Raw genomic sequence first — 26062 nt, forward strand, 5'->3', positions numbered from 1 at the left:
GTTCATTCATTAGATATCTTTAGTGGCACACCTAATTTCTTTTTTGAGAAGCTCAATCACCACATACCTGTGATGCTTTGTTTCCCAAGCACCAAATAATGCCAGCAACCTCATCACGTTATCATGGAAATCTCTTAAAAGTCACAATTTTATTTGGTCATTTTGACAAGATTGCCAAGCTGATTAAACATGAATTGCACTGAATCCTATATAATCTCAACTCTTTCCTTGATCGGCACCAGTATATCAAGCTTTAAGTTGACAACTTGAAGCATCACTTTAATATTCACAATAGGTAGGTTATCTTTATGTTTGCTTGGATTGTTACACATTTTGATGGCAAGCGCCATAACACTTCCAGATTTTGCGAGAACTTTCATTTTTCAACTTCTATTTCATCAGTGACTCCACCACACCTACCGGTGTGATAGTTTCTTTGCATACAAGGAGTATGTTATACTTTCACAAGCATCATCCAAATGTGGTTCACGTTCAAGGCATTCACCAGACATGGTAAAGCAACATTTGGCGGCAATTGCAGCAAATAGAGCAATGTAACAGTCAGAAAAGCAACCAACCTGCGATTGTACAGCAAAATCCCATTTTTGCAGCTACTCTGACGCCATTGCTGTAATATAACATGTAGAAAACATACAGCCTAAGCTAATGATCAAAGAACTGCTCAGTGACAACAGAAATTCAGACATGTGATCAAACAACCGCTCAGTGATCCACAGATCCAGACGTGATGCTGCAGCAACTGTGGAATTCCTTTAACGTGTTTTCACAGTACACCCATGTGCACAAGAAATCTAACACTATAGGGTATACCATTTGGGCAGCTGCTTTGGTGCTGCTACCACTGCCAAAGTCCTGCACCCCTCGTCAGTCAATGGGCACTAAAAGTACTGGATTTGCATGTAAGTAACACGACCACAAATATGATGCAACGAGCGGCTTTTGGTCTCTCCTAAAGAAAAATTTATTGTGATTATATGTGTCACAAACCCGAATATAATGCGAGGCGCGTCCTGAGGCTGGAAATTTCAAGGAAAAAAAGGCAATATCCATGAAAGTGAGCCATCAGGTATAGGGTGTGTCCTTCTACATTGAGCTTATTCCAATGACAAAATTCAGTGAGGCACCTGACACAGCCACCAACTCCACACCCCCTCACCACACATTCGTGCTGAGCCCCAACCCACACGATGGACTCCCATGTCTCATGTGAGCAGTGAGTGATAATCCTAACAACATACAGCTTGTTTGAAAGCAGAAACATAAGGGTTCTGCAAACGCCACATTCGAGTTGAGGCTATATTCACAGCATAGCTGCAGTGCACGCTTGCTTGCTGTAGAGACTACCATCATAATAAACATGCACGGCATTCTTGACATTGTAGCATCGCCTCAGCGGGTTAAGATATGTTTTGTTGCCCTTTTTGCACAAAAGCACGCGTCTCAATTGTGCGAAATTAGGGCACCACAGCTGCACCACTCGTTTCAAGCACAGTACTCAAACCACACATTCAGCGCTGAACCGTGGGCGGTCGACGCAGTCACATTTTTCTGACTTTTAGAGAGCAGCACATCCCTCGACGTCCGTTATGCAAAGGCGGACACGGCGACGCCACATCGCGGTTCGCTGAACTGCGCTGCCGAGGCGCTACGCCACTTCGAAATTTCAATCGTCACCTCCGCATTGTCAAGGAACACGGATCACACAACGCAGGTTCTGTATTGCCAGAGCTCACCGAGGCCAAAGCCGCACTGCCACACAAGCACTACTCACGGCTTTCCGCCAACTAACACAGAACCTACAACCAATACACAGGCAACGCAAGCACAATCACACACGCAATGTTGAACAACGCGCGGTCGGCGCGGGCCAGAGAACGATCACGCGGAGAACGAACACGCCATCCCATGCCGTCGTCACTTGGCGCCACCATCGCGCCTTCTCAAAAGCCCCTAAATGAGCGTGTCCCTAGGTGCCTAGGATCGAGTCACGTGAGGGATTTTTGTACGACATTTAGACGCACGCAACACTTCTTGGTTGACCCCGGAAGCTCTCAAGTTCCAGCGAATCGCTGCTGAGCGCAAAATCGCAATGCTTTTAGTTTATGACAGATAGTACTGAAAGTTGGGCGAGTTGGTAGCTATTCATGTTCAAACTGCAGCGCGCGCACAAGAAACTGAGTTGCGAGTCAGCGCCCGTCTGTTACCTTTGCCTTGTTGTCCTCGTTTCTTGTGTGCGCGCTGCAGTTTCAAGATGAATAGCGATTATTAGATGCGAAGGATCTTATGACCGGGGCTATGTCACTCCCTCCTATAAAGTCCCTATATAGGGACTTTAACCGGCAACAGTCACCAACGCCGCGCGCGTTCGGTGCGAAAGCGGGCAAAACACCGACGGCGTCGACAACAGTTCTGCGCGTTGCTGGTGCTGCTGCATGTCCAAGTTTATACAGCTGATACACTTCCTTGAGTCGACCCCATGGCTGCTTCGCATACTACTCAGGGTTCCCCTACGGGAAGATGGTGTAATTTTTTTATTTATTTGATTTCAAAGTGATAATTTTATTTATTTGCAGTAATATTAACTGCGAACTCTGCGTTTAGCTGTCGTGAACGCAAAATAATGTTCAGCATCATCCACCTCTCAGTTGACCTCTGCCTAAAGCGTAGAACAAGTTCAGTATAGTCCAGCGGTCTGCTACGGCGACGCGCCCACGGCTTCTTTTTTTATGAGCCAAAACCAGTCTTTCGCGCTATGATATCTCGCGTTATTTGTCTCATCGTGCTATCTTGTTTTCTAGTTTGTTTTTTTTTTTCAATTAGCTGGGGCCGGATTAGCTGGTACATGCTCCATGTAGTGTGCATTTACATCAACCTGGCCGCCATCTTAGGTCTCTAGCACGGCAAGAACGTGCGTTAAATAAGTGACAGACAAAAGATGCGCCACTCGCTGCTGAATCGGTGTAAGCGAAGCTTTAAAAGATTACTGCGCAGAACGGCACACCAGTGTATGAAGCGCGCAGTCGTTTTCGGCGACGAGCACGTCACGAACGTAACTCGCTCGAAATGGTAAAAGCCGCGACGGCGCACAAATAGCAAAGGAAAACGACAAATTGAGAACTGTGGTAATCCTGTGAAAACTGGTTACTGTGAAAAAGCAAACTATGTTGATGGGCTGGGTGTCTACGCACCAAAACCACGATATGATTGTGAGCCATGACGCAGTGGGGGACTCCGGAATAATTTTGACCATCTGGGGTTGTTTAACGTGCACATAAATCTAAGTATACAGGTTATCCTGCATTTCGCCTCGATCGAAATGCGGCCGCCGTGGCAGGAATCAAACCCGCGTCTTCGATCCAGCAGCGTGACACCACACCTGCTAAGCTAACACGGTAGGGGACGTTCAAGCGACGTGGTGCACTGATGTCATCGTGACAAACATGTTTCGATATTAGCACAATGAGTACCTGCATCTGTGACGTTACGGGCAAGCCATGTATAAGCAAAAGCACCAGGAGCCGCCTTTGAACTCGGGGTCTTGCTCCCATTCTTTTTTATACTTTCTCGCATACTTGGCCCACTTCCCCATGTTTCGATTCTCCTCTCCGAGGAGGATCCGATCTTAAGTCCAACCTATCGAAATGAATCTCGAATGTAAGCACGAACAAAAATTCGTCTCGCAGGAAAAAGAAAATGGCAGTAAATTTAAGCTTAGCGTGAGATACGTGGATCAGGTCGAAAGCTCGTGCGCCGTGCGGTATTTCACCCAGAAGCCATGGCCGTGAACACACTGGAGCGTGTCTTCTACCCGTGCTTCCCTTCTTTCACGTCGGCGCCATGATTATCTGACCATATTTTGCTGCTCTCCCTCTTGAGCATAGCCGTGTTAGTACAGTGTACTGTGAAAAACCCTCTACTCCCAGGCTCATGCCGATGCCCGGGGATCGGGTGTCCGACGGTGAAGCGGGATGTAAGTTTAAGTGCATCAAAGCCACCGGCTCAGACAACGGTGCAGAGAGGGAGGGGCATTTCGCGCGCGCACGCAGGCATTATCGCGCTGCCGGCTCAGCCAGCTAAAACATAGCCTTCGAGATTTCTTTCTACCCGATCAGAGACACCTCTGGAGCGTGGATTAGGGCGCCACTTATAGCCCAAACAAAGCCAAGTCACAGATTTTCAGTAACCCAAATATAGCCAGATAGCCAACTCGTCCAAGTCGACGCCAAAACTTTTTTCTGTAGCCCAACTTGGCTATTCATGAGAGATGATGATAGCCGTGCCGGAGGGGAGGGCAGGTCACGTATATTACACAATAGTTCATCTATATTACACAATAGTTCATTCGCACATCCACTACTGCCTTCTTGTGTGGGGGAGTACGACTAAACCAAACACGGGTAAAATTCATGTCTTGCAAAAGAAAGCTATACGACTAATCGAAGGAGTACCACACAGGTTTCATACGGCGCCTCTTTTCAAAAAACATGAAATACTAACCATTACAAACGTCATGAAAAAAAAGTTGGCGATGGTCATTTACAATCAAGTAAAATCTAATCCTACAGGTTTTTTTCAGAGGTATCTTGCGAAAAACCACTGCCACAACCTACGTCATAAGATTTATAGGAAAGAAAAACCACGCACAAATTACGGAACCGAGAAACTGAGCTATCACATTCCGCATTTTTTAAACCAACACCCTTCTCTAGCTACGCTGATTGAGGAGATCGGTTCATACCGTGCTTTTAAAAGCAAGGTACATTCATATTTATTATCAATGCAAACATAAACCTTGTTCACGTTTTATGTTGTCAAAAGTATTTGCTGTTGTTTTTTCTCTCACCTTGTGTTATTTGGAAGTCGTTAAAATCAATTCATTCGATGTCCTATTTTTGGTTTCACTTGTATACCTTCTGGTACCTTAAATGTGAAAATTATTGTTTACGTACAAAAGCATTACTGTACTGAACTGCTTCTTCTTCTGTCCTATCACCATTTTTTTTCTGCACTGCAATAGCTATTGCCAAACTGTAACACTGTGCATTGTGTCTTTTTGGGGGTGAATTTGGGTTCTCGGGGGGCAGGCGCCCTGTCAGGCTTTTTGCCTTTTCGCCGGTCCCCCAGGCAACTGTATATGTGTGTACATATACATATATGTATTGTTGGTTGCCTGAAATAAACCTCAACTTCAACTTCAACTTCAACGTGACCAGCAGAGGAGAGGCGCGCTGGGGGGTGGAGGCGACCACAGCGAAGCTGTGCATTCGCGGCCCCTTGGCAGGCTCGAACGGCGCTGCATGTGGCGGATGGGACGCGTCGGCGTCCACAGGCGACAGCGTTCCAAGCCCATTGCGGGGGATTGGATGCGTACAGGGCGTGCTACTTCAGAAAAGTTGCAGTTTCGCCTGAAAGGCGAAGCACCAATTACGGTAGCAAATTAGTAAGCTATGCGGAGTAGGGATAGTCTTATCGACTGTATAAACTTGGGCACATTCGTTTACTAACTGAATTAACAAGCATGGTGTCAGCGCGCACAAGCAAACATGAATAGATCACACTCGATGACCGCGCACAACCGATGTCAAAACGCTGGCTTGAGCGAGCGTGCCAGCAGCAGCGAGCAAAGGTTCGTGCGGTCTATCGCTTCAACGGAAACTGAGTGGCGAAAGCACAGCGCATACAAAGGTAAGAGCCGTGTTGCAGATCGCTTTCAAGATAGGGTGCGCGCGACCACCTGCAGCTGCGCAAAGTACGCAGTTGCTCGCAGAGCGGAAGCCCCACCCCCTCCCTCCCGCGCTGCCTTCCCGCTTTCTTCCTTTCGCGTGCGAGATTCCAGTTCCCCTTGCGCCCGGCCGCAAGATACGCATTTGGTACCGCAGCACAACGTTGGTCGTTATACGTTGGTCGTTATGCCGTGGTCTGCACGCTGTCGTCATCGCACCGTTGTTATCCCTGCTTGCAGCTGGCTACAGCCTTGCTTATTTGGCGAGGAATGGACATAATGCAAACAAACGCCGGGTATAGTGAAAATTGAGAGTCGCTTTAGTATACGTCAAAGAGGGTGAAGGCGAAGTCATGCGCGCTGAAGAGACATTTAATTAAATTACTTGACATTCTCATTTGAATGCGTTGTTATTTTATTACTTGTTTTCTCCTCACAAAGGTCGCGGGTTCGAGTGCATTAACTGACGCTACCTTAATTAACTGTGCCCTAATTAACACCAAAGGTCACGGGTCCGAGTACCTTAATTAACTATATATTAATTAACTAAGAGAAGGGAAGCGCAGTCGAGGACGGCAGAAAACTAGGTGGGGTGATGAAATCAGGATATTTCTAGGTAGAAATTGGAACCAGCTAGCGCAAGACAGGGGTAACTGGCGATCGCAGGGAGAGGCCTTCGTCCTGCAGTGGACATAAATATAGGCTGATGATGATGATGAATTAACTGTACCTTAATTAACTTCGCCTTAACACCAAAGATCTTGGGTTCGACTCCCACATAAGCTCGAGGGTGCGACTCCCACCGAAGGTCGTGGGTTAGAGTGCCTGAATTAACTGCATCTTAATGAACTTTGCCTTTTCTGGCATGATGAGCGGCATCGGAGTCAGCTGTGGACGAAGACGACGACGAACGGGAGATCAGTGGCACGAGCGCGTCTCTGAGCGAGGCGAACTCACATGACTTTCTGTGCCGCACGCCGCGTTTTCAATGTCACTGTCTGATGAGGCATTTAAGGTTTTCGTCTTAAAAAAAATGTCACAGTTTCGCCCTAAGGGCGAAGCAATGAATGCGATAGCAACACAGCAATGTCATACGAAGTAAGGTGAGCGGCTTTGGTAGCAATATGAATTGTAGTAAACATGAGCTGATTAAGTAAGCAGGTGTGCTGCGGCGTAAGTAGGCCGACATGAAGAGAGACTCGATGACCACGAGAAGGCGCGTGTGAAACGGTGGTGTTGATCAGAAGCGCTTCCCGTGGGCAGCGCGTGCGAAGGGACACACCTGTAGTGCTGCACTGCCGATCCGGGCAGCATTGCATGTGTAGCATGCGTTGGAAAATGTGGCCCGACTATTACTAACTGAATGAACAAGCGTGGTGTGAGCGCGCACAAACAAACATGAATAGATCACACTGAATGACTGCAGACAATGACAGTCAAAACGCTGGCAGCGAGCCCATACGCCGCAGCGGGCGAAGGTACGTGCGGTCTATCGCTTCAACGGAAACTGAGCGGCGAATGCACGGCGCATAAAGGTCAGAGCCGTGTGGAGATAAGAGACGGTGCGGACGAGCGACGAGCGCGGTTGTTAGCAGAGTAAAAGTGCGCCCCCCCCCCCCCCCCCCCCCCCCCCCCGCGCTCCCTCCGGCGCTGGCTTCCCGCTTCCTTGCTTGCGCGTGGGTGATTGAGTGCGTTCGCTCTCCGTGATAGCGCGCGTCCCCGCAGGCTTCCGCTCGGGCATACGGCGCGCGGCGAAGATTTTATCTATAGGGAACCTCACGGCGACGGCGACAACGACGGCGACGACGACGGCGACGGCAGAAATCCGGTTGAAGTGTCCATATAATTGCTATCGCAATAAAATTGAGACGGCCCGCAGCGGCAGGTAGTGCACGTGAGAGCAGATGTGACCTCCAACGCCAGCACTCGTGGTCGTTGTCATCCCGTGGTGTTCCTTACATCGCCTTCACGACATCGTGATAATCCATTCGTTGTCATATCATCAGGCTTCCGTCGTGGTCTCTGTGACGCTGTCACAGCGTTTTCATATCGTTGTCCACACGCCGGCATCTTCGAGCCATCGTCATGCCGTGACCAGTCTGTCGTCATGCCATAGTCGTATTTGAGTCATCGTCACAGAATCCCCGCCACAATATCGTCGCCATTTCATCGTCATTTTGTCGTAGTGGTTTTATTGTCTGTCATCCCGTCATCGCCATACCGTCGTCACATCGTCGTCGTCATCACGTCATTTTCGTCATCGTAGCGTCTTCGTGCAGCGTGGTCGTTCTATATTTGTTATTATTTCGTCGTCCTACCATCGGTATCACATTCTAGTCGCGATTCCGTCGTCGGCTTGACGACGCTGCGGTCGTTCTATCGTTGTCTTCTTGTGGTGGTGATTCAAGTGCCGTCATGCCATTGTCAACGTTGGGTCATCGTTAATGCGTATGCCGTCGTAGTTTCGTCTTCGTCATGCGTGGCGTGTGCATAATGGAGCGCAACAATTTACTTTGAGCGAGGCGGTCCCCAGCGAAAATGTGCCCAACTGGGTTCGTGTGATCTCTACTTGCAGATTGTCGCTTAGTAGGAACAGCGTTCCTTACAAACAATACCAGTCGATTCTTCGCTTTCCTTTTTTTTATCGAGAAATATGAGTTGGAATGAGCGTGAAACTGGAAACGCGCTCTAGAATGTCTGGATTCAATATTTCGGAAGCAAGTATCTTTTAAAGCGAAGCTTTCTGGTGTCTCACTGATTCGTCCGTGAGCGCCGAAAACGCACTGCAGGAAAGCCAACTTACACAATGGAACTATCTGCGCACACAATAGAACAACGGCGCCCGACATACGTATCGTAGAACACTACAGTATACATTCGCAGTTGTACCGATAAGAATAAGGGAAACTGCAACGCCACGCTACCCAGACGAACTGTATATATCTGCATTGCATCACGCGCGTCACGCAATGCATTCCCGGCCCTCACCATGGGTATAGGCTGCGGGTGCAGCGCACGGCAGAAGAGGCTACTGTACGCGAAAGTAAGTGCGAGCGCGATCGTACCCGTAAGGCCGATCCCGTGTATCGGCAACGGCTCTCTGACCGTCTACCACGGCAATCACAAGGCAATACTGCGCAAGTGTAGAGTCGTCCGTGAAAGTGTGAGTGCGTGCGTGTCATCAACGAATACATGATCTAAAATAAAGGCTATGCAGCTTAAGTCTTCATTCAACTTCTACGTTCAAAATATACAATCGTAAACAAACAGTCAAATCGCATATGCATCGCATCGGGTCGCTCGGCATTTCTTGGGTTAGTTGCGTGCTCGTTGGCCTAGGATTTTGACTTCAGTTTGCACGGGAGAAGGCTTCGCGTTCAACCACCTTTCTTTAAGAAAGAGGCTCTGATTTTTTTTAGCTAACTCGCAAAGCGACTCTGCAGGCCATACACCGCCACCACTGCTCCTCTCGACCCTCCCAACATTTTTACATCGTCTGGCCACATCTAGGCAGATACAATTTTTTGTTAAGCCTGCAATTACATTAAAAATGCCGATGTATTATTGTTGAAGTTATACACTTTAAAACTCAAGTTTAACATTCATCGGTGAGGAAATAATGACCGCATAGTGACATGTCCCGGTACCACTGCTCTTATCGCCCTGTTGCCAGGCCCCTCACGGCATCAATAATCCCTCCTTCTTCCTCAGAATTGTTTTTCCGCCAACATTCTCAAATGGTTATTGGTGAGGCCCGGCATGAGGCCAATGACGCTATCATGAGGGCATGCACTCGTGGGTGTCCGTAGGTCTGCAAAACAACTGGTTGAGGTTCCGTCAGCAATAACCAAGCTTACTTATTTATTGTAAAGTGAGAACAGTGCTGCACCTCGGTGTGATTCATTGACGTCAGCAAAGATGTCTTCATGTGTTACACATTACAACCGGTTACAACGTATCTTAAGATCTCGAGGATGCGTTTTCAGAGCTTTGTCGTCAGCCAGAATCACTAAGGGACGAAACCACGCTGGTGCTTACATGTGTTGTCCAAAAGGGTCGTGCCAACGGAAAGTACCGGTATACCAAAAGTGAGATGCAAATCACCATAGTACTAGTCGAATATATCTCTGGAACGATGGAAACGCTGTAGCTGCGCAAGAGTCCGATGTTGATGACAGTAACTATAAACGTATTCATCGCAGGCGAACTTTTTCACGGCGACACGGCGCGGTTAGGCATGGCAGTATCGGAGTCATTGAAGAACAGTCCATCGGTCCCTTCGTCCTCTGGTCTATCGACATGAGCCCTTCGCTCCCAAGTGAAAGCGCTGGTGTGCTGCGGAGTAGATGTCGGAGACGGGGCCGTTAACTGTGCTGCAGCGCGTCGGTTCGTCAAAGCTCTATCGAGATCAGTGAACTGCGTGGACTCCGCGCTCGCGTCGCCGATGTCAGTGCGGCCCTGTGGCGTATCGGCGAACGCGAGGATGACGAAAATCAGAAGACACATGGTTCCAATGGCCAGTAGGAGGAACAATGTCGCCAGAGAGGTTGCGACATCTGGCCACGAAGTGCCCAATCCCCCGAAACCAGATACCTTGTCTTCCTGAGGCTTATCCCTTTGCGCAGAGGCGCCGGAGGGCAACAGCGGTGCTGCTTTGACGGCACCAGTGAGCGGGTCTGCACGAACGATGACTTCGGCGTATGTTGCAGATAAGTCGGCCGGGCTGATTGCAGCAACGTTGGCTATGGCTTCTTCGCGGTCGACGAAAAGGCGATTAGTGTTGTAGTTGATACCTTGAGGCGGGAAGGGCGACGGCTTCTGCAACCTCTGTTCAGGCGGCATCGCGACCACCGCCGCTTTGACCGGTACTGCTGGTACGGCGGCCGGAGTGTACAGCTGCATGGCTCCGATGGGCGGATCTGGGCCGAGTCCTGCCGACGGTCTCTGCAGCGGTAGCGTGTCCACGATTGCTGCCGAAAGTACGGCAGGAGCTGCACCGCTTCCGGCGGCAGCGGCGGCAACCTGCTGCACTGTCTCCCTTTCGTCGGGGTCATTGACCCAACGGAGCGACCTGCGACGACGCCTCTTCCGTCGTCGGCGGCCCCTGCCGGACTTTAGGATGCCGACCAACTCTTCATTCGGGTCCCTCGGGGATCCTCGTCGACCCTGAGCTTCGGAAAATTCTGCAGCGAGGCTGTTTACATTCGGAGTGGCAGCATCCATTATTCTTCTACCTCTTTTCCTCGAGGTTCACAATGCACGTGTACTCATCATCTCAATCTATGGCGCATGCCAACATACCCTCGAGGTTGGGTTGCGTGAATCTTTTAGCTCTATTTTTCATAGCTATACTTAGGTGCGGAGCTGGACAAGTCATAGGTGGTGCTGCTTTTCGAGCTCCTATATAGCTGGGTCATATCATACAAACCTGCGTAGAAGGCAGATGAAGGCACCCACAATTGCTTCTCGAGATGTTACTCTGTAGCTCGCGCAATAATAGCTCGTAATAGCTAGCAGAACTACGTGTGTGCTCGTGCTCGTGATGTCATCATAGTCGTCACAATGCCGTGATTCCAGCTTCGTCATCCCCACTGTCATGCTGTCGCTGTCACGCCGTCGTCGTCGTACAGTAGTCATGCATCATTGTCATACCGTCGTCGGAATGCCATTGTGATTATTCCAGCTTCGCCATCTGACTCGTCCTGCTTTTTACGCCGACCGAGTGAACCAAATTATCTTATAGTTCGGGCCACTAGCTATGTATGCTGGCGGGGTGCCCCGCAACTCTTCCCAACCTCCAAGAAGAATGGACACAGTGGGAAAAAAGAACCAAAAGCCCATTGCTTCAAGATCAACTAAGGGCTGTCCAGAGGGCCCATGATGTCGCTGAAGCGCTTGGCCTGACAGTGTCAACGTGGGAGTGGCCCGCCTCGGCTTAAGTCGAGCCTCCGGACCTCTTGGAATAAAGTTTTCACACACAGACGCACTAGCTATGTGCTCATGGTCGTGATGCCGTCGCAGTGGTTCCATCGTGGTAAATCCAGCTTCCTGGTCTGATCTGGTCATGCCTTCGTCATCGTGCTTTCTACCCCGACCCAGTGGCCCAAGTTGTCTATGAGCTTGGGCCGCTAAGTATGTGCTCGTGGTTGTGATGCCATCGGGGTCGTTTTCTATTGTCCTCATAGACCATCGACATCATTTAAAAATTGACATACGATCTTCAAGTCATCGTTATACCGCCTTCGTCGTTCCATCGATGTCGTTCCTTCTTCGTCATTCCATCGTTGTCACTGTGTCGGCGTCATACAATCGTAACATATTTATGTTTTCTCGTGCATTCGAATGACAAACCGAAGCTATCATGTCTGCAGCTTGCGTGTAAGTCGTACTTCACGCATTTTCTGACGCAATTTACTTTCAAACAGTAATTTCATTCAATAAAGTACTTGCGTTTGGCCAACGGCCTAGAAGAATGGGGATGTATGCCGCACTTCCGCAGACGTGCGTGCGCGCATGACGTACATCGCTGGTGGTGGTGGTGCTTATGTAACGTCATCTAACGTCAGTTGGGTGGTGGCACCAGCTTCGCTGTACATCTTTCACAGGGCGGAATGGAGGTGGATTTTTCTTTCGTTTCAATAATTATTATGCGTTTTTGAGTTAGCCTCGCTTGATGTCTATATCCCACCTGGCTTCGGGACCAACCCGTGGTCAGCCTCGCTAGCTCCCTAGGAGCTTCTGCTTGAGATTTTTTATTGCGATAGCAATTATATGGACACTCAAAAGCAGATTTCTGCCGTCGGCGTCGCCGTCGCCGTCGCCGTGAGGTTCCGTATGACGTCATTTGGAGATGAAATCGTCGCCGGTGGTGGTAAGTGGTTCTTGAGGGAAAGGGAAAGGTTGGCGCTATCTTCTGCAGCCCTTGAGGGAGCACGGCTCAGCGCCGAACGCTGTATGTGCGAGTGAAAGGGCGCGAGGGGCGCGTCTTTCACGGGGAGTGAACGCACGGCGGAGAACAAACGCGCGTTCTGCGCCGTGCTCGCTTAAGGGCTGCAGAATTAGGCGTCTCGTTTCTCCTTTACAATCACCATATATGTAGAGCAAACGCGCCTTCTTCAGACGCGCGAGAGGCCGTGGGGGAGGGGGAAGGAAGGGACGCGACGTTTAGCTGCGGCACCAAGTGCCTATTTATATGAGAGGCTCCAGCAACAGTCACCAACGCCGCACGCATTTAGAGCTAACGCGGGCAAAACGCCGATGGCGTCGACAACAGTTCTGCGTGTTGTTGCTACCAAAGCCGCTCACCTTACTTCGTATGAGATTGCTGTGTTGCTATCGCATTCATTGCTTCGCCCTTAGGGCGAAACTGTGACATTTTTTTTCTCCCCAGTGGTATCGGCAACGTTCCCGCAACGATGGTGCATACCGAGGTTGTATGATCAATATGAATAAACTGAAGGCAATTCAACCGGAACTTCAGAAGGCTTCAGCTCACTTCCGAATGATCACTGAGGTCCGCCAGTTCGGCAGAGGAGGTATGTTATGTAGCTCGCCAGACCAGAACTGTGCCAAGGAAACACTAAATTGTTCAACATTTGGTTCAAATCCTGTCAGCTGTTTGGTCACGCCGCATCATGCATACTCTAAAGGTCCATTCTGATTTGCTGACGTCACTTTCACCTCTGAATAAATTTTCAAGCATAAGCATTTCTATGCCTACCCAACGAGGAAACTCGTTCGTCCATCCGTCACGTAAGACAATCGCTTTCAAGATAGGATGCGCAGCAGTGAGCGAATTTACCTTCGTGCTGCCTCTCACTTCAACGCGAACTAAGCGGCGAGAACACAGCGCACACGAAGCTATCAGCACTCGACGCACTCCGTCCCCATCGCAGATCGCTTTAAAGATAGGACCCGCGCGGTCGCGCCATACGCGGCCGCGAGATACGCAGCCGCCACCGCAGTACGGTTCATCACAGTAGATAATGGTTCGCATCGAGAGGAGGAAGCGTCACCGACCACGTCTACGTACGCAGTCTACCAAACGTGACACTGTTAAATTACTACACGTACTACAGCGCGCATCAGCATGTGCTCATCGTCCACGAAGCAGCGGTCAATGTTCACTCATATTATAAGATGGTACGAAACGCACCATCTTATAATATGAGTGAACATTGCTACTACTCGCCTCTCATTCGTCGTCTCATGCTGGTTTCTGTTAACATTTCGATGTCGCAACCGCGCTTATCCGCTTCACAATTCTTTCGCGGTGTTTCTCGCAATTATACGGGAGTACAGTTGGTACAATTATAGTACAGGAGGCATACGTGAATAGATTGGCAAATATCTACAAGGATTCCACAGCTACCTTGGTTCTCCATAAGAAAAGTAGAGAGTTACCTATCAAGAAAGGGGTCAGACAAGGAGACACAATCTCTCCAATCTTATTCACTGCCCGCTTAGAAGTACTCCAGCCAATAAACTGGGAAGGCTTAGGAGTGAGGATCAACGGCGAATATGTCAGCAACCTTCGGTTTGCAGATGGCATTGTCCTATTCAGTAACACAGGTGACGAATTACATACAACAAATGATTGAGGACGTTAACCGAGAAAGTGTAAGAGTGGGGTTGAAGGTTAATATGCAGAAGACAGATAATGTTCAACAGCCTGGCAAGGGAACAAGAATTCAGGATCGCCAGTCAGCCTCTAGAGTCTGTACAGGAGTACGTTTATCTAGGTCAATTACTCACAGGAGATCCGGATCATGAGAAGAATAAAAAAAAAGTTGTCGCAGTTTCACCTGAAAGGCGAAGCATCAATTGCGATAGCAAATTTGTAGAGAGCTATACGGAGTAATGATATTAGCTTTATCAGCTGTATAAACTTGGACATGCAGCAGCACCGGCAACAGGCAGAACTGTTGTCGACGCCGTCGGCGTTTTGCCCGCGTTCGCTCAAAATGCGTGCGGCGTTGGTGACTGTTGCCGGAGCCTCTGATATAAATAGGCACTTGGTGCCGCAGCTAAACGTCGCCTCCCTTCCCTCCCCCTCCCCCACGGCCTCTAGCGCGTCGGAAGAAGGCGCGTTTGCTCTACATATATGGTGATTGTAAAGGAGGAAAGAGACGCCTACTTTTGCAGCCCTTAAGAGAGCACGGCGCAGAACGCGCGTTTGTTCTCCGCCGTGCGTTCACTCCCTGTGAAAGCGCACGCCCCTCTCGCCCTTTCACTCGCACATACAGCGTTCGGCGCGCGGCGACGATTTCATCTCTATTGACGTCATACGGAACCTCACGGCGACGGCGACGGCGACGCCGACGGCACAAATCTGCTTTTGAGTGTCCATATAATTGCTATCGCAATAATAGGTTAGAGTGAATACGGCAGTCATTGCCAAATCCTGACTGGGAGCTTACCACTGTCGTTGAAAAGAAAAGTGTACAATCATTGCATTCAACCGGTGCTAACATATGGGGCAGAAACTTGGAGGTTAACAAAGAAGTTCGAGAACAAGGTAAGGACCGCACAAATAGCGATGGATCGAAAGACGGCGACGGCGACGGCGACGGCAACGGCGACGGCGACGCCGACGGCAGAAATCTGCTTTGGAGTGTCCATATAATTGCTATCGCAATAAAATGTTAGGCACAACATTAAGAGACAGGAAGAGAAGGGTGTGGATCAGAGAGCAGACGGGCATAGCAGATATTCAACTTGACATTAAGAGAAAGAAATGGAGCTGGGCAGGCCATGTATTGCGAAGGGTAGATAACCGGTGGACCATTAGAGTTACAGAATGGATGCCAAGAGAAGGGAAGCGCCGTCGAAGACAGCAGAAAACTAGGTGGGGTGATGAAACTAGGAAATTTGGAGGTGGAAATTGGAATCAGCTAGCGTAAGACAGGGGTAATTGGAGATCGCAGGAAGAGGCCTTCGTCCTGTCGTGGACGTTAAAGAAAGGCTGCTGCTGCTGCTGCTGCTGCTGATGATGATGATGATACCAAACACGATGACGAAATAGCATACGATGACGAAACAGCAGGTGATTAGTAGCAAATGCTTACTCATCATTTGCATAACTCCCACAGGAGATTCTGCGTGTAATTTTTAGGCATGTTTTCAGTCGCTGGTGTTGTCTCCGTTGACTGGTGCAGCCGAGTTATCGACAATAAGAAGACTCCAACCGAGTCAGCCATAGTTACGTTTGCTGGGACAATGCGTCTGACAGAAATTAAAATCTGGCCTCTAATTCATGTGGTTGACGCTCTGGCTCCACGCCTGCTACAATATGCACAATCTTGGCAATTTGGTCACAGCGTGAGGGGCTGCACACCTGCTCCGCAGTGCAGTGATGGCGGCGACAGCCACAATTTTAATGATTGCTCGTCCGAAGAAGAAAAATGCTGTTTATGTGGTAGTGTTAACCTCGAGAACTACTCGAACTATCCTGCAAGATCTTAGGAACTTCAAATTATAGAAGTAGTTCAAAGGAGACGTTGTTTTTGTCGTGATGACGTTGCTCAGGACCAGGGAAGACCTAAGGGATATGCTGAACTGACTGTTCATCAGCAAATGGGCGCAGACTCAATCCTTGGCGATGCTACTGCGGTACCGGTTTAAAATGCGCTGACAAAATCTATAGAACACTTAACATCAAGCTTGTCATGTTCACAACCCAAATGATTCAGCTTTTCAGTTCTGTAGCGAGTTGCAATGTTAGCTCGAAGATTACTGCTCATCCCCTTACATCGAACGCTGAGCCGCTGATCGATCTTTTGCCCGTTATTGTAGAAAACTGAAAATACAAGGCCATCAACTTCAACTCAGCAGACCGGCGCCGGATGCTTCTTTGGATCAGAGTAAGTAAGCAACCAGGATGTAGAAATGGATCATCGGACGCTTAAACGTAGAAGATTCCCTTATGCTAAGTAATCAGCGTCTATCACGAATTCACAAATCAAACACTTTGTTAAAGATAGCCTTTCAAAAACACATGCTAATGCTAATTCTTCCAGCTGTGTCCCTCAATCAAAAACCAAAAAGTACGTTGAAGACAGTTTTCGAAGGCAGACTTTTTAAAAGGGAGTATTTTAGAGCAAGCTGTCTGTAAAGTAGGCATTATTCATCATGGGTTATTGAAATGTATTAGAGTGACACAATCCTGTCATTATTTCCGCACCTATGGATTTATTATGTCTTTATTCAAAGTTGTCTCCTGACATTACTTTTTTGCAGGAGACTTGGCTCTCAAGTGGACGACATTTTCACATAAAAATTATCGTTGATTTCGATTGGACCGCCCATCGAGAGGCGAATGACTTACTTTATTCATAACAACTAAAATATGCCACAAAGAAAAAATATAGAGGGAGTATAGATGACCAAAAGCCGCTTGGAAAGAGCTTCTTTACAATCAGTGTCAAAATAACTGGACTGATTAAGAATTCGTAGCTGCTACATTCAAGAGAACAGTATCTAAATGCATAAGATGAGTATGATGAAAAACATCATGACTTCCTCGCTTAACTCAGCAACAAAAAAGCTTTGTTCAGATTCCTTCGGAATAGAAAGTTGATTCTGACACCAGCGAATATTACGTCTATAATTATTTCACACAAGCATCGCGGATGCTTGTGTGGAATTCACAGTGTCGGAGCTGCCTCAGCCCCAGGTCCTGATGGCGTTTCCTTCGCGATATTAAAAAAATGTTTACAATGTTTCCTCAAGGCCTTCTGAACACGGTGAATTATTCTATAAGGAATGTTTGGACTCCTGCAGAATGGAGGACAACCGAAATAATACCGCTACTCAAGAAACAGGGAGCTGGATGCAATCTTGACAATATTAGACCTAATTCTCTTACTTGAAATATGGTAAAACTTATTGAAATAATTTTATGTAACCGCATGATCGGTCATATATCTACAGATGTGTTGTTGAGCATAAGTCAAATAGGCTTCCATCCTAATCTCTCTATTTGGTGTGCGCATGTAGACTTGGAAAGCCGTATCCAACTTGCTCTGCATAAGATGGAATTTATTATTGCATTGCTGACTCTTAATCTAGCGAAAACTTATGACAGCGTCGAGAACCTACTACTGCTGGACAGACTACAGTCCTACAACTTTCCTACATATTATTGGCACGGATTTCCGAATTTTTGAGAAACAGAGCATTTAATCGTTTTCAAAACAGCTCTCCGTCATCAAAGTACAAGAAGACAAGAGGGGTGCCTCAGGGGGCTGTTCTGTCTTCTGCATTATTTAAACTGTTGAGAAGTTCTATTCCGCTTCGCCAGGATGTACATTTGTACGAGTGTATGTCTATGCAGATGACATCGCATTTTTCGTGGCGGCGAGATACAGCAATTCTATTTACCTGTCTTCGTAAGCGTACCTTTGTACTCTAGAGGCGAGGCTTCACAATCTTTATTTGTCACTAAACGTAAACAAAAGTGTATTCCTTGTCTTCCCGCTTTCTGGGACGATACAGTTATCACATAGGGTCAAAGAACCATTCCCCAAGTAATGTCGCTTAATCACCGGGGTCTCACATATGACGGAAAACATAGCTGGTGTTCTCATATAGAAAATATCGCAACTAAAAGGACACGAGTCGCAGGTATACTATGCAAAATCAGTAACCGATGTTCTGGCATGCGAAATGACATACTAATTATGATTTACCGTATGTATGTACGGCTGATTCTGGAAGTTGGCTGCGTTTTGTTTTCGGAAAAGCAATATATAAAATAAGATCACTTGTTCTTTAAGAGAGAGGAGCTTTTCGACTATGTTTAGGTCTTCCTAAATTCGTTGCTAACAATGTGTTATACCAGGAAGTGCGCCTACCTTTTCTTCACACGAGATTCCGCATCCTTACGGTTCAAACCAACTTAAGAACTTATTAATCTGCTCTGCGACGTACACAGTATGCATCATGTGTATGATCCAAAATAATTTTTTGAAAACACGTGGTCCCGGTTGCATACACCACAGGTGTACACCTTGTGAAGGCACAATTAGGACCTTTAAAATTTCGTATTCGGGAGATCATGCCGTATGATAGGTCCACGTACGTCGTCACTCAGAAATGAATTTGCAGACATTTTCCCCAATAATGCTAACTTGCCGCCGCCAGCATATTTGAATGCCCTTTTCAAGAAATTTGACTCATTTCCAAATATATGTAATAGCGACTGATGCTTCCTTGTGTGAAGAGAAGGCAGGCATGGGAACGTACTCACCATCCTTCGAATCGCCTTTTTCACTTCGCCTGCCAGAGTGTACATCAATTATTCAGGCCGAACTCCTGGCAATAGTTCTTGCTTTGAGAAAATTACCCCTTTATGCCACAAGAGTAGTTATTGTCACATATTCTCTTTCTGTATGCAGCGCGCTGAACGTGTCGACAGATTCGGAAGCTTTGAACACATTTTATGCATTAACTCCACCCCACTTAAGTTTATTTCATTTAGCACGGGCACCTAGGCCACCGAGACATTCGTCTCAATAAAATAGCTGATTATCTAGCACGAGCGTCTTTAAATGGTCTGGTATATCTGTGCTACCGGCAACTGCGCATATCACGGCGGCTCGAAATAGGTAGTTTTCTTCGACCGAAGACACAAAAAGCCTCTGATTAGAAAAATCTGCGGACTTCATGCATCTAAATTATTCTTGGGCCCGACAATGCGGCCCTAACCGACAATGGCGAAGCAACATTTACAAGGCTATGTTGCCGTATTCCACCAGCTAATTTTTACTTGCACAGATAGGGTCTGGCAGTAGCGCACCCAGGAACTCTGCCAGGGGGGGGTTGACAGTTTGCCAATACCATCTAAACAGCACTAATTTCGATTTCTTCACGGGAAATTGTCAAAAAATGCGCTTTTTGCGAGTGTGCAGACGATTGCGCGTCTTACATCTTAGTTGCAGTACTCAAATGCGTAAGGAAAGAAAAGTGGTTAAACAAAAGGGGGGGGGGGGGGGTTAAGTCGGCCTCAGGGGGGGGGGGGTTACAACCCCCGAATCCCCCCCCGTCGGTGCGCCACTGGGGTCTGGCAGTATACCCTTTATGCTACCTCGGCAATGAGCTGGAATTCATCGATCACTCTTTACTATCGTGTCGGCGGTTTTCTACTCAGCGAAAACGATGTTTGGAAATTCCGATTAGTAATCAAAGACTGCCTTTATGCAGGACGGTTCTACTCTCACTTGGAGCATAGGTAACAGCCACATGTACGTTTGCCGAGCCATTTTAAGTATCTCTGCGACACAAAAAGATTACCTTGTTAATATATTTTATTTTCTATGGATTATTTATTTCTCCTTCAATGAATTATAAAATTATACAATTAAAAAGGAATAAAGACAAATTCACAGTAACATTATTTACATTATTGTTGTTAATCAATATTTAACTTATTCATTACGTCGACCCTTTAGGTATTTTACTTTAGGTATTTTTTATTATTAAGTTAGTGGCTACTCTGCCTGTTTTTGCAATGATGAATACCTTATTGCACACTATTTTATTTCATTTATTACCGATTTCTTTAACATCTTCAATTACCTCTTTTTCATTTTTTTACACCATGCTACCACCTGGTTCGTGGCCTATCCGCCAAAGTGGGTTTGCGCCATTACATAAGCAGTCATCATCATCGTCACCGCAACCAAGAGCTATTTTCTGGTGGGATGGTCCACATCGAACAAACGAAATGGGGTTGATCACTCCCAGGAATAGGCGAAAGCTCGGGTGGCAAAGCTGCTGAAGACCACAACCGCTGCCAAATTCTTAAGTTTATCTTTAATGAACTTGCACTGGGAGAACCATGTTGCATCGAACTGCTACACACGGTAAGATAAGAAGGAAGAAGACGACGGAATGCAAGAATGCATCACTCAGTGGCTAACACAGGTGGCAGAGATGAGCTCACGAAGCTGACCGGTATTCTCCTCACTGGTAATGACTCCCAGCATGACGGCAGGAGGCATCACGGCAAGCGGCATCATGGCAAGCGGCACCACGTCAGGTCGATCCGGTGGAACAATGACGAGACAAGTCTTGCAGCCGCTTCACAGGGTGCCTCCACCACCGCCTCTAGGCGTGGCTCGCTCACACTTGCGGCGACCACTACGAACGCGCTACCGCAACAAAAACCGCCGCACGAACTCGTCCAAGGTCCTCCCGGCGCAGCCACGCAGCAGGACGCACTTGTCGCCGGGGCAGCGGGACAAGTCGCCGAGGCGATGGTTGCGATGCCGGCTGGCTTAGCAACGCAGAAGACGTCACCTTCTTCTTTTGGAGGTACCGTGAACCAAATGGACGACTTTCTTGTAGGTCGCAAAGAACGTCAAACTGCCACCGCGATGGGAAATCCTGCCCAGCTACTTCCAGGCCGTGCTCAAGTCGTCCCTCCACCTACTGGTAATGTAGAGCAGCTATATGTCAAAGGGAACGCACAGTACGATGTCGCCTGCCGAGATCCACTGCAACCCTGGGACGTCGCTGCAGCGCCGATGGGAGTGGACAACATTGCCGCTGCGTCAAACCCTCCAGTTCACGACACCATCGAGCCAACCGCTGTGGTGCTCCTGTTTCTGGCCTTGGGAACGCTGGCAGTGCTCATCTTCGTCACGGTCGCCTTCACAGAAGCGCGCTCGCTGGACACGGAACCCAGCACCGAAGCGGCAGACATGGAGCCGCTCACCGACTTTAATGTGCACCCGGCAGATGAGCACGTGACCGCCCCCATAACGAAACATGCCGATACGACCGCTGGTCAGGCGAACAATGACCAGCACCAGAAGCACCGCTCTGGCATCGATATTCCAGAGGCCGCGCATGGGGACGGCCTCGTAAAGTCACCGAAGTCCTAAAGGGACCTGACTGTACGCGCTCCCATAGGATATCACTATGGTGTTCTGTTCCACATGGACTTTTGTGGGACGAGCGGCTTTCGCGGCTGGTGCTCATGTCACTTTGTCGTAAGAAGTCACGGATATTCAGTGGAACACTTTCGGCTCAAATGCGAGACGCGCACTGCATACAAGACTTAGCAGCGCGTTCGGACTAACACGTCAGATAGTAGACGGCGAGTGAGATTGACGGAGTGCGCCGGTGAGGTCGTGTCGCAGTGCTCAAGCTTTTGTTCTTCGCCGCGTTCTTCGCGTAAGGTCTGATGGCGGCCACTTGCGCTGGGCATTAGGGGCATGTTGGATCAATATGAACCAGATAAACATTACGACGATGGGCATGAGGTACCAATGTGTGTTCAAATAAAGCAAAAAAAAAAAAAATCACAGACGTTATTCCTAAGACGCATTGAATGCGAAAGCCCAAGTGCCGATGCATTAAAGACGGACACAGGACGTGCACATCCCCCTTAATTCGCTTAGTCTACTTCGCTTAGTCATCCCGACTAATTCGCTTACGTATGCTCTTAATTCGCTTACTCATCTCCCTTAATTCGCTTCGTGTATTTCGCTTAGTCATCCCTCTTAATTATAAAGGTCGAATGTTCGAGTGACTTAATTAGCTCTATCTTAATTACCTGGGCCTTAATTAACTTCACCCTAATTACCACCAAAGGTGGTGGGTTCGACTGCCACCCATGGTTGTTGGTTCGACTCCAACCAGAGGTCGAGGGTTCGTAGCCTTTTTGTACCTATCGCGCCGTCGACGCGTTTTGGTCGACTGACTTGTGACATATAAGGCTTTCGCCTTAAAAGAAAAGAGTGATTGCGCAGCGCGCACAAATCCGATTTCATAAATTCAGCGCGATTGCATGCAGCGAAAGTGCTATTTTAAGAGGTTCCGAAGTAGTTTCTCCCTGTTACAGCAGCGCCTTGGTGTTACCTGACTATCGCAAGGGTGGGATACTGTTGTGATACTTGTTTAGTTCATTTGCGCATTGGTAACGGCAATAATTACAAGAAAAGCAACGAAAACAAACACTTTGTTTAATATTATGTGTTCTTATGTCTACATCCGTCGCCATTAATAGTAGCGCATTTACAGGAGCAAAAAAGAAAATGCTGCCAATACTGCGGTGCGATTGTCCGCAAGAAGGTCCCATATGTTCCCAGTGGAAAAAAAAAATGTGAGTGAAGCTGCTAGGGACCACAGTGAGTTGCACTGGGCTCCTCGAAGTGGAAGGACGCGCCGGGTGAGCTCCTGAACAACACCTTGAAATGTGGCGAACGCGGTTTAAGCCATGGATCGGGAATCTCAAAGACCTGCGACGTAATTCAAACGTATTTCTCTAGCATTTGCCGCTAAATTGCCGCTGAAAATTTTCTCGAAACGCAGTAAAGCTTAAGTCTTTCCCCGGGGAAGCGCACATGACTGAAACTGCAGTCCACGTGAAGGGAAAAGTTGAAACGAGCTGACTTCACTTCCTCACTATTGTTGGCTCCGGACGGGTGCAGTATTGTAGTTTTCTGAACTTTTGCAATACTGCTCGCTGGATATATTCGGATAACAAAAAAAAAAGAAAAACACAAAAAAGGAAACTCCAACACAATGTTGTTTGCTACTGGCAAATCATTTCTTTCCTTTTGGCTGTTTTTTTTTCAGTAATCAACCGCCTGTGGCGAAAAAAGTGTAAATACAGGATTGAAAAAAAAAAAAATGAAAGAAAATTTATGCAGTGCAAAATGAATTCTCACGATGCCTTACCCCAGGAGCTGCTTACATTCCTCAGGTATAAAGCTCCTACATGGAACTGTAGATTGAACGCCAGAGAATTAGGTGGTGTTGTGAAATAAGACAATTTGCAAGCACAACATGGAATAAGCTAGCGCATAACAGGGGTAACTGTAGATCGCTGGGAGAGACATTCATCCTGTAGTCGACATAAAAATGGGCTGACGATGATAACGATAACCATGGTCAGATCGCAATGGAGATTCTCTCGGCATCCGCTACGCCGAAGTCGGTGAGGCTTGTTACATATAAAAGAAAAAAAAAAAAAAAACGGCTGGATCCATCTCGCGAAGTCTGTCGACAGTAATGCGTTTAGCAGGGAATATAATGACACAATGTATTGCCAATGTGGAAACGAGTTATTTGTGAGTCGTGTACTGCAGCGGGACTCCTCTTTCGCCATTCCTTAAGAACACTCGACGCCATCGAGCGCCGCCGCCACGAAGCCTGCACGTGGCCTCCGAAATCCATGGCGTGCCGGTGCTTGCGAACGCTTAGAAACGCGTCATGCGGCAACCCGAGTCCTCTCGCGATCTTGTTTCCGGAAACGCTTCGCCGTCTAGTGGCGTTGCCGCAAAGTCCGCGCGTGGCCTCCAAGACGACAAGCGTACGCGTCGGTCCCTGCGAACGCTTACAATTGTTCCCTCGCTTGCCGCAGTGAGCCAGTTGCCGAGAAGTCCAAACATACTCAGTGCATTCATGGTGCAGCTCGCTAATGTGTTGATGGGAAAAACTTTCATTGGAAAGCGGCACTTTGCCAGTGCATTTATGGTGCAGTCTGCTAGATAGTCGGGTTGCTGTCCTTGAGGAACCCTTGTGACGTGGGTTCAATTCCGCTCGGCATCGGAGACATACACACAGTGATCCCAGTTTGGAACCAAGGGGTTCATTGAATACCAGCTCAGATTGAATGGCACATACCCAATGCTCCAAGTCGGTGTCAAAGAGTTTCTTCGAACAGTGGTACCTACACAGTCCGTATGTATACATTGCCAAATATTCAGTGATCCAAGTTGGTCTCATGGTTGGTTTCGAACCATGTTCCATCAGCACAGCAGCCAGATGTGCTGCCCATTCGACCATGGACTACGCAGAGACACCAGGTAGGTGGAAAACGGATACAAACTTGCGTAGATAGACACAAACATAGAGGCACAGCTGGTCCCTGGAAACTGCGAGGGGGTGGATTCAAGCACCTTGTGGTGCATATTGTGAACCCACTACCGGTGAAACGGTGATTACGTGGAGCTGTACTTCTCGTCTCTGTGTGGAGAGCATAATTAGCTGCACGGCGAACTAGCCCTGGACATGATCCTCCTACCCTCAGCATGCTAACACATTAAACATTATAGGTTGTAGGAAGGAGTCTTTTAATGGGCTTTAGCATTCTTAGCCTAATTAACGCACTTTCGGAGTCTAACTTTATGTATCTATGTCGCTAACCGTTTTTCCCGCAAGCATGGGTCTCTGGGTAGTCCATGATCGAATGGGTTGCTCGACGGGCTGCTGTTCAGAGAAAAGAGTGTTCGACACCAAGCATCAAACGAACTTGGGTGTTGTAACCCCACCCTAAAGCCGAGTTAACCCCCCCCCCCCCCCCACGCGTCCAGCCCCACCCGAACGTGTACCTTTAGTGCTCTGTTCACATTGTGACGCATTACAATTCAGGAGGCGGCTTGAGATCGAATTTTTCTGATTATCAAAAACACTCTATCACTTCCTTGTATTTATTCATTCACTCTTAAAGTACTTTGAGTAAAACGCTGAAGAAATAAACATCGTCAGCATCCTTGGTGTCTATATATTATTATATATTAGGCATTTTATTTGCTGTTGGATTTCTCTGGCGAAAGCAAGGAAATTGCATATTATGCAAAGTGCTTCCGCTTCCGCTTAACACTTCCACTTAACACGTGTTGTCATGGCAATCGTGGAGCTCCTAGGTGCCTAGGGACATAATCGCTTAGGGACTATTGAGGCACTGGTCTCCACTGAGCGTGGCTCTCTTTATCTCCGGGAGCAGGCGCAGCGACCTTGCCGAGCGCAGCTCCTACGTGCGTAGGGAGCGAATCGTTTAGGGTGCGTTGAATGTCCGGCGGTGCCGCACTTTATTATTGTAGCGTTTGTTTTAGTGGCGTAAATCCTTGCAGTATAGTGGTGGTGTGGCATGACGGCTTTTGATCTCGGTGAACTGTGGGGGTGTAAACAAGAGGATACTGCTCGCGTTTGTACCCCGGTGCCGCGGCGGAAGGCGCCGTGCCCGGCGCCGACGCGAAGCGGCGGTCATTGGGGTGTTGCGGGGCGCAGCGTAGCAACACCCCAAATAAAAAAATACCGCTACACTCAAGTACACTGCTTCCTCCCTGACAGTGAGATTATATTTGGATCATCAAAACAGTGATGCGTTTATTTAGGAATACTATTGTTTCTCTCTCGCAGGCGCGAGGACAAGAAGGTGCGAGAGAGAAACGATGATATTCCTAAATAAACGCATCACTGTTTCGATGATCCAAATATAATTTCACTATCAGGGAGGGATCAGTCTACCTGACTGGAGCAGTAAGTTCTTTATTTGGGGTGTTGCCACGCTGCGCTCCGCAACAC

The sequence above is a fragment of the Dermacentor silvarum genome, chromosome 8 (genome assembly GCF_013339745.2).
Source record: "Dermacentor silvarum isolate Dsil-2018 chromosome 8, BIME_Dsil_1.4, whole genome shotgun sequence".
NCBI classification, from domain to species: domain Eukaryota; kingdom Metazoa; phylum Arthropoda; class Arachnida; order Ixodida; family Ixodidae; genus Dermacentor; species Dermacentor silvarum.